The 13,659-nt window shown below is 43.8% G+C and overlaps 1 protein-coding gene across 2 annotated transcripts in view; it reads left to right on the forward strand.

Annotated features, from left to right (window-relative positions):
- REX1BD (required for excision 1-B domain containing) overlaps positions 1-13,659 on the forward strand; it is a 57,458-nt gene that overhangs the window by 14,104 nt on the left and 29,695 nt on the right. The window lies entirely within an intron of this gene.

Here is a 13,659-nt window from a genome sequence, read left to right on the forward strand (position 1 = left end):
CAGATTATCGGTATCGGCCCTAAAAAAACTATATCGGTCGATCCCTAGTGCATACGTCTGCATACATTCAGAAAAGGAAATTAACACCCACTTTAACAACTGTTCTTGTTCTGCATCATGAAACAAAGCTACAGCATTAATGTTAATTATAGAAAACATTAATTATATAACTAATAACTATTAATTTTAAGATTGAAAATAAACATGGCACACTTTGTTAATTTTAGGACATGTACATGCTTGCGTAATCACTACATTTTTTAATTAATGTTGTGTTAAAATAGAATAAGGCACAAAAAGTGTGTAAGAATTTTTACAGACTACGTAAATAACCCATATGTGGCACTAAATTTTTTTCCTTAAAAAAGAAATATCCATTGTAATACAGCTTCATGCACATTTTGGGGGGGGGGGGGGGGTAACGTAGCAAGCAGTTTTTTGTTTGTTCGTGGCTTCACTATTGTGTATGTGCCTGTTGGTGCTGCGCTGTCTTCCTTCCTGACGTAAACTCTGGCCTCGGCGCAAGACTCCGCCCACCAACGTGGCAAAATGCGGGTTCAAAATTATGGTGCGGCATAGTATGTTGTTGTTATTTTTTTATTTCTAAGGAGGGTGGATGAGTTGTTGCGGGATAGTTGGAGTGCAGCTATTTAAGGACATAAGCGGCACGTGCACAGTAATTTAACACGGCCGAAGGAGCAGGGAGAAGGTTTATGAATATTGATGAACCACCGCCCAGCGCAGAGGATGTCAATGTGCCCAAAGCTCGGATCGTAGCTCCACCCACGCCTCAAGGCCCTCTTTAGCATGTATAGATAAACGCAATTTGTGGCGGAATGGCTGGGCGAATCTGCACAATGTGAGTACCGTTTTAATCTGCATCACTCGCACTACAAGCCTGTGTAATGCAGCCGTTTTTTGTACATCTGACCAGTTTAAGCATTAATAACCCTGGGATGCTTTAACTTATGAATTTGATTCCGAGATATTTTTTTCCGTGACATATTTAACTTTGTTAGTGGTAAATTTTTGGCGATACTTAGGCTGCTTTCACACTATGTAGTTCACCTGTTTATAAACGTTCATTATTATGTATTGTTAACGGACGTTTAATAACGGGTGAATTAACGGATGATAACAAACACCCGTTATAACATCCGTCATGTACAACGTTTTAACACCTCTGACTACAGACTCCCACAGCCAGGACTACTACTACTCCCATCCAGGAACAGAGTTGTTTCCATGATGGGAGTAGTAGTTCCCCGGGTGCGGTAGTCTGCCGGTGGCTGGGGAGGTTACATTAGTGTTTGTACAACTACCCCCATTATGGAACAGAGTCTGTTCCATGATGGGGGTTGTATTACAGGGGCTGAGGGATTGATCGCATCGGGTCTCACTTCTGACACCCGATCCGATCAGAAGTTATTAAGCAGGGGAGCGAGCGGCATGGTCCACAACCCTGCGATGTACACTATGTACTTTTTACTTTCATTTTTAAATTCCCCGCGGGGAGCCCTGAATGGCCGATACTAAAATGGATAATGTAAGGGGACATATGTATATTAAGTGTTGTGAAGGGGGGGCATAGAGTGCTATATATCTAGCCCCCCAGCGCATTAATAAAAATATGACCCCCGCCAGCGCATCAATAAAAATATGATCCTCGCGGGCGGCTGCTGGATGCGATCTGACAGATATCACATATAACGCTGCACAAATGCGCTATATGTGACAAGTATATCTATCAGATCGCATCCAGCATCTGCTCGGCAGATGCTGCTGACAGATATACTATTCATTCATATCGCGACAGCTGCATATGTAAATAGAAGCGCTGTGGGGGGCAGATAACGCTATATGTCTGCCCCCCATCACATCTACATACATATGCAGCCGCTGGCGCTATGAATGAATAGTATATCTATCAGGATCATCTGGCCGATGGCTGCTGGATGCGATCTGATAGATACACTTGTCACCTATAGCGCTGCAATAGAAAATTAGGGCAAATGCGCTGGCGGGGTCACATTATGCGCTGGCAGGGGGGGTATAGATATATATTTATAAATGCGCTGGTGGGGTCACATTATGCGCTGGCGAGGGTATAGATATATATTTATAAATGTGCTGGCGGGGGTCATATTTTTATTAATGCGCTGGCGGGGGGGTCATATTTTTATTAAGGTGCTGGCGGGGTATATTATAAATGCGCTGGGGGGCTAGATATATAGCGCTCTATGCCTCCCTCCCCCAACACTTTTTATATACATATATCCCCTCACATTGTCCATTTTGAAAATCCTGCAGGGAGCCCTGATTGGCTCCTCAGTACTGGCCATTCAGGGCTCCCCGCGGGGAATTTAAAAATGAAAGTAAAAAATACATCGTGATCGCAGGGTTGCGGAGCATGCCGCCCACTCCTCTGCTTAATAACTTCTTATCGGATCGGGTGTCAGAAGTGAGACCCGATGCGATCAATCCTTCAGCCCCTGTACTACAACCCCCATCATGGAACAGAGTCTGTTCCATGATGGGGGTAGTAGTAGTACAAACACTAATGCAACCTCCCCAGCCACCGGCAGACTCCCGCAGTGGGGAAATACTACTCCCATCATGGTAACAAGTCTGTTCCATGATGGGAGTAGTAGTAGTCCCTCAGCACCTAAGGAGTCTACTGATGTCACCTCTTCTGAGCATGCTCAGTAAAAAATAACGTCAGTTATAATAACGGGCATTAACGGGTGTATGTACTAACGTCTGTCGGCCATAGACTTCATTGTTAAAAATAATGTACGTTAATTTACCCGTTTCTTGTGACGTGTGAAAAATTAGTGCATGTCACGTTATTTCTCCCGTCACAACTAACGTACGTTAGTCATGACGGGCTATAACGTGTGACAAAGGGTAAACGAAAAAACCCATTGACTTGAATGGGGTTGTTAAACGTGTGTTAATAATTATCTTTCAAACGTACTTTTATTAACGGGAGAAGCTCATAGTGTGAAAGCACCCTTACATCATTTCTTTGTGAACAATTCCAAGACTAAAATTTAGCATTTTTTTTTTTACTTTGAAGCTCTCTGCTTGTAAGGAAAATGAACATACCAAATAAATTACATATTGATTCCCTTATACAATATGTCTACTTTATGTTGAAATCATAAAGTTGACATGTTTTTACTTTTATAAGACATCAGAGGGCTTCAAAGTTCAGCAGCAATTTTCACATTTAAAAAAAAATAATTCAGAATCTGAATTTTTCAGGGACCAGTTCAGTTTTGAAGTGGATTTGAGGGGCCTTTCTGTGAGAAATACCCCATTTTATAAACTACACCCCTCAAAGTATTCAAAATGACATTCAGAAAATGTGTTAACCCTTTAGGTATTTCAAAGGAATAGCAGCAAAGTGAAGGAGAAAATTCAAAATCTTCAATTTTAACACTAACATGTTCTTGTAGACCCATTTTTTTTTACAAGGAGTTATAGAAGAACACCCCCTCCCCCCCCCCCCCCACCCCGAATATTTGTAACCCAATTTCTCTCGAGTAAGGAAATATCACATATGTGGATGTACAGTGCTCTGCGGATGCAATAGAGGGCTCAGAAGAGAAGGAGCGACAATGGTATTTTGGAGAGAAAATTTTGCTGAAATTGCTTTTGGGGGGTATTTTATTTTATTTTTTGTGTTTATGTCAGAACCACTGTAAAATCAGCCACCACTGTGCAAATCACCAATTTAGTCCTCAAATGTACATGGTGCGCTCTCAATCCTGAGCCTTGTTGTGCGCCCTCATAGCACTTTACATCCACATATGGGGCATTTCCGTACTCTGGAGAAATTGCGTTACAAATTTTGGGGGTCTTGTTTTTTCGTCTTGTGAAAATGAAAAGTATAGGGCAACACCAGCATAATAGTGTAAAAAAAAAAAAACATTTTTTTTTACACTAACATGCTGGTGTAGACCCCAATTTTTCATTCAAGGAGGAAAAGCCCCACAAAATTTGTTACACAATTTCTCTCGAGTACGAAAATACCCCATATGTGGCCCTAAACTGTTGCTGTGAAATATATGACAGGGCTCTGAGGTGAGAGAGCACCATGCGCATTTGAAGCCTAAATTAGGGGTTTGCATAGGGGCGGACATGGATGCAAGCGTTACACTTGCCCCCGCTGGCAAAAATACCCTACTCCAGTGTTTCACAAACAAGGTGCCTCTAGCTATTGCAAAACTCACAGCATGCCTGGACAGTCAATGGCCTTCCGGCAATGCCAGGAGTTTTTGTTTTGCAACAGCTGGAGGCTCTGTTTTGGAAACGCTGCCGTACGGAACATTTTTCATTTTTATTGGGGGGGAGAGTAATTGTGTAAGGGTGTATATGTAGTGTTTTACTTTTCATTTTGTGGTAGTGTAGTGTTTTTAGGGTGCATTCACATAAGCGGGGGTTTACAGTGAATTTCCCACTGGAAGTTTGAGTTGCGGTGGAAAATTTGCCGCAGCTTAAACTTGGATTGGGAAACTTGCTGTAAACACTGAATTAGGTAACAGATTAGCTCAGTGTTTACCCACCACACTGCCTCCTGTTGCAAAACTACAACTCCCAGTATGTACTGACAGCCGTTTGCTGCCGGGCATGCTGGGAGTTGTAGTTTTGCAATATCTGGAGGGCCTAGTGGTTTCTAAACTGTGGTCCTCCAGATCTAGCAAAACTACAACTCTTGGTGATTTCCAAACTTTACGGCTGCAAACCTCCAGCTGTTGCAAAACTACAAATCCCAGCATGCCCAGACAGAAAATGGCTGTCTGGGCATGCTGGGAGATGTAGTTTTGTAACAGCTGGAGGCACATAACTACAACTTCCAGCATGCCCAGACAGCCGTTTGCAGCCGGGCATGCTGTGAGTTGTAGTTTTGCACACAGTGGTCTCCAAACTGTGGTCCTCCAGATGTTGCAAAACTACAACTCCCATCATGCCCAGACTATACTTACCCCCGGAATCGTGGACGTGCCACCGGACCTCCAGAGACTCGTTGATCTCGCCACCCATGCACACCCGATCGCTGATCGGGTTAATCAAATGGGGTCCCAGGGTGTTGGACTTTAGCTAATTAACCCAATCAGCGCTGTGGGAGCGCACATTTAATGAACACCGTATATATACAGCGTTCTGCATGAAGGGGTTAGCATTCCAAAGAATCCATACCGTTTGATCAAAATACCAGGAGATGACAGTCTAAGCTATTGCATACAGTTGCCAGTTTGGGGGCAATTAACATAACTGTGCCAATTAATGGACACTGACTGCCTGGATGGTAAATTTGACACTTCCACTAGCCAAATAGACTCCAAGACCTGGTGTCAATAAGAGAGGTATGGGAAGTAGCCCCCTGTGAAAATGACTTCCAAATATGAAATATGGCGGTCTGGGAAGTATGTATGCAGCCCCTATAGTATACGGTTGGATTCTCCATCATACTACCTTTTAAAATGAGTCCTCACATGACCCTTGTGTATTGATCCATGCCCGAACTGTATGTACTGGGTAAATCATACACAATAAGGGGATCATGTCAGATACCCCTAGAAAGAGGATTTGATGGAGACCCCAAATATAAGAAAATTATATGGGTGCCTGGCCCATGATAGAAGATAGAGGACATTTCCTATTCTTTGGGTATAAAGGTATCATAAGGGAGTGGCAACATCTATCTCTCCTCCTTGTCCCACCAGGGTCTGAACATAGAGGGATGCCATTTCCTACCAGACCCCGAGGAATAGAACTCTAGCTTTTGTAGTTAAGGATTCTAGTTTTTTCCCCATTTATTTTTCTTTTCTGTGTGGTGAAACTTTGTCTTAACATCTGTTTTTATATGTAATGTGAATATTTTTCTTTCATAATAAAGCATTCATTTATTAAGACCCGCCTTTTGTCTGGTAAAACGGACGCATATTGGCCCTCATTTACTAAGAGTGTTGTGTAGGTTTCTTTGTGGGTTTTAATTCCCTACAATTTATTTTCCACGGTATTTACTAAGCTTTCCCTACATTTTACACTTTCCTTACATTTTGCTTTTTTTACACCTGCTCTGATCTGTCTGGTTTTCCTCAGCTGAAATCCACCACATTTTATGTGGAAACCTTAGTAAATATGTTGGGTTTTTGTGAAAATGTTGTGAACACGCCCCTTTTTCGAAGACCATGCCCCTCTCCCCAGCTGCCATGCCCCTTTTTCGAGTTTTCTTAGCAAAATGGAGAGTTAGTCGGGGTTTTTCAATTTTGACGCAGATTCTGGCGCAAACAGAATTTGTGGCGCAGATTCTGGCCAATGTGACAGAATCTGGCGCACAACCCGAAAAAACATGTCTGGTTTGCAATAGTAAATGAGGGCCATTGTCCTTGAAGAGAGCCAAGTTATAGTCTTAAATTTACTTAACTGTTTGGCTACATTATAGATTCTGGTTAATCTTTTTCCTGCTTGAATATACTACTGGGGATAGTAGATTATATTTGGGAATTGTAGCATATCCAGATTGTATTGATAGCTTCCTGTCGGGTGGTGTAAGAGGGATTTTTCTTTATCACACAGTTTGATAAATCTGGGCCAATATGTTGCAACACGTTATATATGGTAACTGGGGAAGGAGCTGAACTATGCTGGGTCGCTAGAGCCCAGCATAGTTTGGCTCCTTGTGTACTCAAGTAGAAAACAGACATGGCGCACATCTACAATCTTGCACAATGATCCAATTGTTTCTCAGCATAATTTCAAAAACTAACAGGTAGTTAGTATATATGTTTTGATCAAAAAGTACAAAGCCAATCGCCACGTCAAGGCCACCTATTTAGAGTGGGTCCCTAACGTCCCTAGCATAAAATGGCGTAGCACTGGGCGGCGACCACCACCGCCGCGACACCAGTGCCCACAGGGGGAACGACCCACTGGCAGAGCGGCCCCAACGCCACTCAAACCAGTCCATGGGTCGCACCTCCCCGCAGACACGGCGCCACGGCAGCAACGGACGCCGCACAGCACCACACCAGTGTGAACAGGATGTTATAGCACACTTACCATGCTCTCCCAGTCAAACTGGGAGGCTGCCAGGAAAGAAAAGGCCCATGTGTAGCTAACTACTACTTATATAGGGTTGGGTTGAGGGGGTGGGGAAGAGTGCAGGCAGCATGTTCAAAAAAAAAAAAAAAAAGGGGATAGAAAACACAATGTGTACTCAAGTAGAAAACAGACATGGTGCTCATCTACAATCTTGCACAATGATCAAATTGCTTCTCAGCATAATTTCAAAAACTAACAGGTAGTTAGAATATACGTTTTGATCAAAAAGTACAAAGCCCACTCGCCACGTCAAGGCCACCTATTTAGAGTGGGTCCCTAACGTCCATAGCATAAAATGGCGTAGCACTGGGCGGCGACCACCACCGCCGTGACACCAGTGCCCACAGGGGGAACGACCCACTGGCAGAGCGGCCCCAACGCCACTCAAACCAGTCCATGGGTCGCACCTCCCCGCAGACACGGCGCCACGGCAGCAACGGACGCCGCACAGCACCACACCAGTGTGAACAGGATAGTTTGGCTCCTTCCCTAGTTAGACACTGTGGCTGACTTTTCTCAAAGGATGTCTAGTGTAGTTGTTTTTCTCCACCCTTTTTTGACGGCGGTTTTGACATGTCTGTGTGACAAATTTATCAAGAAGTCGCAAGGATAATGATAAATTTAATGTGTTATCCTTGCATTGTATGTTTCCTTGGTGTAGAGGTTTTTCTCATGTGTCCTTTTACATGGTGTAGATTTGTGCCTCAGCTTTGCTCTTTGCGCCAAAAATTTTGACTTTTTACAAAAGTTTCAGTTACATAGTACATGGCCCATAGAAACCCTATACAGGAAGGCACTCATAGATGCAACAGCGTATTTATTCAGGTCTGGTCACAGGATACAACGGAGGCCAACAGGCCTTTTCACGCTCACATGCGCTTAATCATGACATATTAAGCACGTGTGAGCGAGAAATGGCCATTTGGCCTCTGTTGTATCCTGTGACCAGACCTGAATAAATACACTGTTGCATCTACGAGTGCTACCCTGTATACTGTTTCTTTGGATTATGGGAAGCTTGTCTCTTTTGGGATAGAGCACTGGATAAGGACAACATTGCCAAGTCTCAGAGTGTTGGATGCCGTTCACACTACCTGCCGTAATTAGTGTGCGGCAGTGCCGACACACTGTTTTTCTTTTTGGTTACAAAATACATGACCAGTGCATAGTGAAAAGGATAAATGGTATACTGCAAGTCAACATTGTGAAGAATTTCTATATGAATAGTCGCAAAAAAAAAAAAACACTCACTGCGCCAAATATAGACAACACTACAGCTCTAAATGCAATGATAAATGTCCCCCTGTGTGCTGGTCACCTCCTCTACTTCCCCAACAACCACTAGGCTGTACAGTAATTCCCTGCAGGAATTGGGAATGCCCAATGGGGTCAATAAACTAATGAGAGGTATGTACGGATACAGAGTAAAAGCCCTGTACAACCATGTCCTTACTTTATACCCTAAAAACTAGGGCTGCACGATATATCGCAAAAGCAATCGAATCGTGATTTTTGCGATATAGCGATACAGCCCCCCGGGAAAACTTGCGATTATCTGCTTCGGCCAGCTCCCGTGTGCTGCTGCAGGCGGGGGAAGGGCCAGAGCCGGTAAAAACAAATTTAAACACTAAAAGTCAGTGTTTCCCAACCAGGATGCCCCCAGTTGTTGCAAAACTACAACTCCCAGCATGCCTGGACCGGCAAAGGCTGTCTGGGCATGCTGGTAGTTGTAGTTTCACAACAGCTGAAGGCACCCTGGTAAAAAAAAAAAAAAAAAAACACTGAGCTAAGTAAAAGGGTGCAGGGAGGAAAATTAAAAAAAAATTCTGCTCACCTACTCCTGGTCCCTGTAGATGTCATTTCCCTCGGTGCGGTCCAGTGTCTCTTCTCTTCACCATTCAACTAGTAGGACCTTTCCCTTTTCAGCCAATCACTGGCTGCAGTGGTGTCACGTGTCAAGCCAGTGATTGGCTGATGGGGAAAGGTCTTTTTCGGCAGCAAACACACTATATTTCCCGTATCCGTTGGGAGATTTGAAAACCACCCGGGAAACCCAGTGTATTACTGCAGTACAAAATGTGATATGGGGGCGGGGGGGTGCCAATGTGACGTGGGGGGGGGGGGGGGTGAGATGTGGCAAGGGGGGGGAGAATGTGACGGGGGGGGGGGAGAGATGTTGCGTGGATAGTTGTAAAATGGAGGAGATTGGATAAAATGGGGGGATTTCACCATTTATTATATCACATCGCATATCAAAATCGCAATATATAGGCCCATAATCGCAATTGCACATTTTCCCCATATCGTGCAGCCCTACTAAAAACCTGCTGACAGGTCTACTTTAAAATGAACCATGAAATCCATACTTTACAGTCTAGTCACAGCTCAGCTTTCATATCCTTACAAGCTCTGGTAAAGTGAAAGCTAAGCTGTGATTGGTTGCTGTGGCCAAAATCTCTTTACAGTTTTTCTCTCACATATTTTGATAATACAGGGCCCATGTATACCCCAGAAGGATTCCCCCTCAAACAAGTAGGGAAAAAATGTGGCTCTTCAATAATATGTAATTATAATTAACAATGGTACCACTATATCATCCTGTAGAATAGAGTTTAAATGTAATTTATGATTTTTTTTTTTTGTTTGTTTTTGTTTTTTCAAATATATCTTGCCCTACAAAAATCCAACATTGATAGGATGAAAGCAAAATGTGTGTCTTGGAGTAACAACATAAGAAAATGTGTTCCATCCTGAGGGCTAAACTAGATCACAGTTCTGTTTTTGCAATTTCCTTGGGTCCAGTTTCTTTTGGGGTCTGATGCAGTTGTCTGGTCTGTGGTCTGAATTCAATTTTGGTTGGACGTCTGAAGTTTTAATAGATTTTGAGGTCTGAATAACCTCGGCTGTGTCTTGCTTATTACTACTTTTTAGTGCTACTTACTGTTTGAATAGGGCAGCGGAATCCCTTTGAACATAATGAGGGAGATTTATCGAAACCTGTCTAGAGGAAAAGTTGCTGAGTTGTAGTAACCAATCAGATTGCTACTTTTATTTTTTAACCCCTTCAGGACCAAGCCCATTTTGGCCTTAAGGACCGGAGCGTTTTTTGCACATCTGACCACTGTCACATTAATAACTCTGGAATGCTTTTAGTTATCATTCTGATTCCGAGATTGTTTTTTCGTGACATATTCTACTTTAACATAGTGGTAAAATTTTTGTTGATACTTGCATCCTTTCTTGGTGAAAAATCCATAAATTTGATGAAAAATTAGAAAATTTTGCATTTTTCTAACTTTGAAGCTTTCTGCTTGTAAGGAAAATGGATAGATATTACGAATGCATTTTTTTTGGTTCACATATACAATATGTCTACTTTATGTTTGCATCATAAAATTTATGAGTTTTTACTTTTGGAAGACACCAGAGGGCTTCAAAGTTCAGCAGCAATTTTCCGATTTTTCACAAAATTTTCAAACTCGATATTTTTCAGGGACCAGTTCAGGTTTGAAGTGGATTTGAAGGGTCTTCATATTAGAAATACCCCATAAATGACCCCATTATAAAAAATACACCCCCAAAGTATTCAAAATGACATTCAGTCAGCGTTTTAACCCTTTAGGTGTTTCACACGGAATAGCAGCAAAGTGAAGGAGAAAATTCACAATCTTCATTTTTTACACTCGCATTTTCTTGTAGACCCAATTTTTTCATTTTTACAAGGGGTAAAAGGAGAAAATTGTTACTTGTATTTGTAGCCCAATTTCTCTCGAGTAAGCATATACCCCATATGTCTATGTAAAGTGTTTGGCGGGCGCAGTAGAGGGCTCAGAAGGGAAGGAGTGTACGTTTTTCTGAAATGGTTTTTGGGGGGCATGTTGCATTTAGGAAGCCCTTATGGTGCCAGAACAGCTAAAACCCCCCACATGGCATACCATTTTGGAAACTAGACCCCTCGGGGAATGTAACATAGGATAAAGTGAGCCATTATACACCACAGGTGTTTCATGACTTTTGCAAATGTAAAAAAAATAAAAAAAATTTTTACCTAAAATGCTTGTTTTCCCAAAAATGTTACATTTTTAAAAAGGGTAATAGCAGAAAATACCCCTAAAAATTTGAAGCCCAATTTCTCCCGATTCAGAAAACACCCCATATGGGGGAGAAAAGTGCTCTGCTGGCACACTACAGGTCTCAGAAGAGGAGTAGTCACATTTGGCTTTTTGAAAGCAAATTTTGCTCTGGGGGCATGCCGCATTTAGGAAGCCCTTATGGTGCCAGGACAGCAAAAAAAAAAAAAAAAACACATGGCATACCATTTTGGAAACTAGACCCCTCGGGGAACGTAACAAGGGGTTAAGTGAACCTTTATACCCCACAGGTGTTTCACGACTTTTGCATATGTAAAAAAAAATTTTTTTTTACCTAAAATGCTTGTTTTCCCAAAAAATTTAACATTTTTAAAAAGGGTAAAAGCAGAAAATAACCCCTAAAATTTGTAACACAATTTCTCCCGAGTACGGCGATACCCCATATGTGACCCTTAACTGTTGCCTTGGAATACGTCAGGGCTCCAAAGTGAGAGCGCCATGCGCATTTCAGGCCTAAACTAGGGATTTCATAGGGGTGGACATAGGGGTATTCTACGCCAGTGATTCCCAAACAGGGTGCCTCCAGCTGTTGCAAAACTCCCAGCATGCCTGGACAGTCAACGGCTGTCCGACAATACTGGGAGTTGTTGTTTTGCAACAGCTGGAGGCTCCGTTTTGGAAACAGTGGCGTACCAGACGCTTTCATTTTTATTGGGGAGGGGAGGGGGGCTGTGTAGGGGTATGTGTATATGTAGTGTTTTTTACTTTTTATTTTATTTTGTGTTAGTGTAGTGTAGTGTTTTTAGGGTACAGTCGCACGGACGGGGGTTCACAGTAGTTTCTCGCTGGCAGTTTGAGCTGCGGCAGAAAATTTGCCGCAGCTCAAACTTGCAGCCAGATACTTGCTGTAAACCTCCGCCCATGTGAGTGTACCCTGTACATTCACATGGGGGGGGGGACGACATCCAGCTGTTGCAAAACTACAACTCCCAGCATGCGCTGACAGACTGTACATGCTGAGAGTTTTAGTTTTGCAACAGCTGTAGGCACACTGGTTATGTATCACTGAGTTTGTGACCTTACTCAGTGTTTCAAAACCAGTGTGCCTCCAGCTGTTGCAAAACTACAACTCCCAGCATGTACGGTGCATGGTGTAAGGTGACTGCTGGGAGTTGGAGTTTGCAACAGCTGGAGGCACACCGGTCGTGAAACACTGAGTTAGGTAAAAAAAACTCTGAGTTTCACAACCAGTGTGCCTTCAGCTGTTGCAAAACTACAACTCTCAGCAGTCACCGACAGCCAACGGGCATGCTGGGAGTTGTAGTTATGCAACCAGCAGATGCACCACTACAACTCCCAGCATGCACTTTAGCTGTTTGTGCAAGCTGGGAGTTGTAGTTATACAACAGCTGAAGGTACACTTTTCCATAGAAAAAATGTGCCTCCAGCTGTTGCAAAACCATAAGTCCCAGCATGCCCATAAGGGAATGCCTGGAGTTGTGGTGGTCTGCCTCCTGCTGTTGCATAACTACAGCTCCCAGCATGCCCTTTTTGCATGCTGGGAGCTGTTGCTAAGCAACAGCAGGAGGCTGTCACTCACCTCCAACGATCCTCGCCGCACAGGTCAGTCCCTCGTCGTCGTCGCCGCCGCTGCTCCTGGGGCCCCGATCCCAACATTAACGCCGGGGATCGGGGTCCCCAGCACCCGGGGTGCACGTCCCGCACCCACTCACGTCCTCCGGAAGAGGGGCGGAGCGGGTTGCGGGAGTGGGACCCTGGGCGATATGCCGGGATGCCTGCTGAACGATTTCAGCAGGCATCCGGCTCCGGTCCCCAACCGGCTAGCGGTGGGGACCGGAATTCCCACGGGCGTATGGATACGCCCTCGGTCCTTAAGGACTCGGAATGCAGTGCGTATCCATACGCCCTATGTCCTGAAGAGGGTAAATGCCCTCTAAAAAACAAAATAAAAAAAAAAAAGCAAGAAGCGATCTGATTGGTTGCTATGGGCAACTCAGCAACTTTTTCTCTGGACAGGTTTGGATAAATCTCCCCCAATGTGCAGTAAATTCTGGTAAAATTTCCGGCAGAATTTTATGGCGGTATCCCGCACAGAAACTCTGCTGTGAACATGGCCATGGTCACACCAGCCTGTTCACCAGTTCACTGCAGCTGCATCTACACTAGTCTTAGTGGAGAGGTGGCTGCACTTATATATGCCCCCCATTAGGGCTGGGCGGTATACCGGTTCATACCAAATACCGAAATTTTTGTGCTGCACGATATGAATTTTAACCCATACCGCAATACCGGTTTGGCCCCTCGGGAATGAATGATCAGCGCTGCGCTGTCCCCGACGGGGAACTAATCATATGTGACACGTGAGCGCTGTTTCCCCCCCCCCCCCCCCCCAATTATCAGCCCATCTCTACTACTCAGATGTCACCCGCAAGCG

Source organism: Hyla sarda, chromosome 1 (assembly GCF_029499605.1).
Source record: "Hyla sarda isolate aHylSar1 chromosome 1, aHylSar1.hap1, whole genome shotgun sequence".
Classification (NCBI taxonomy): domain Eukaryota; kingdom Metazoa; phylum Chordata; class Amphibia; order Anura; family Hylidae; genus Hyla; species Hyla sarda.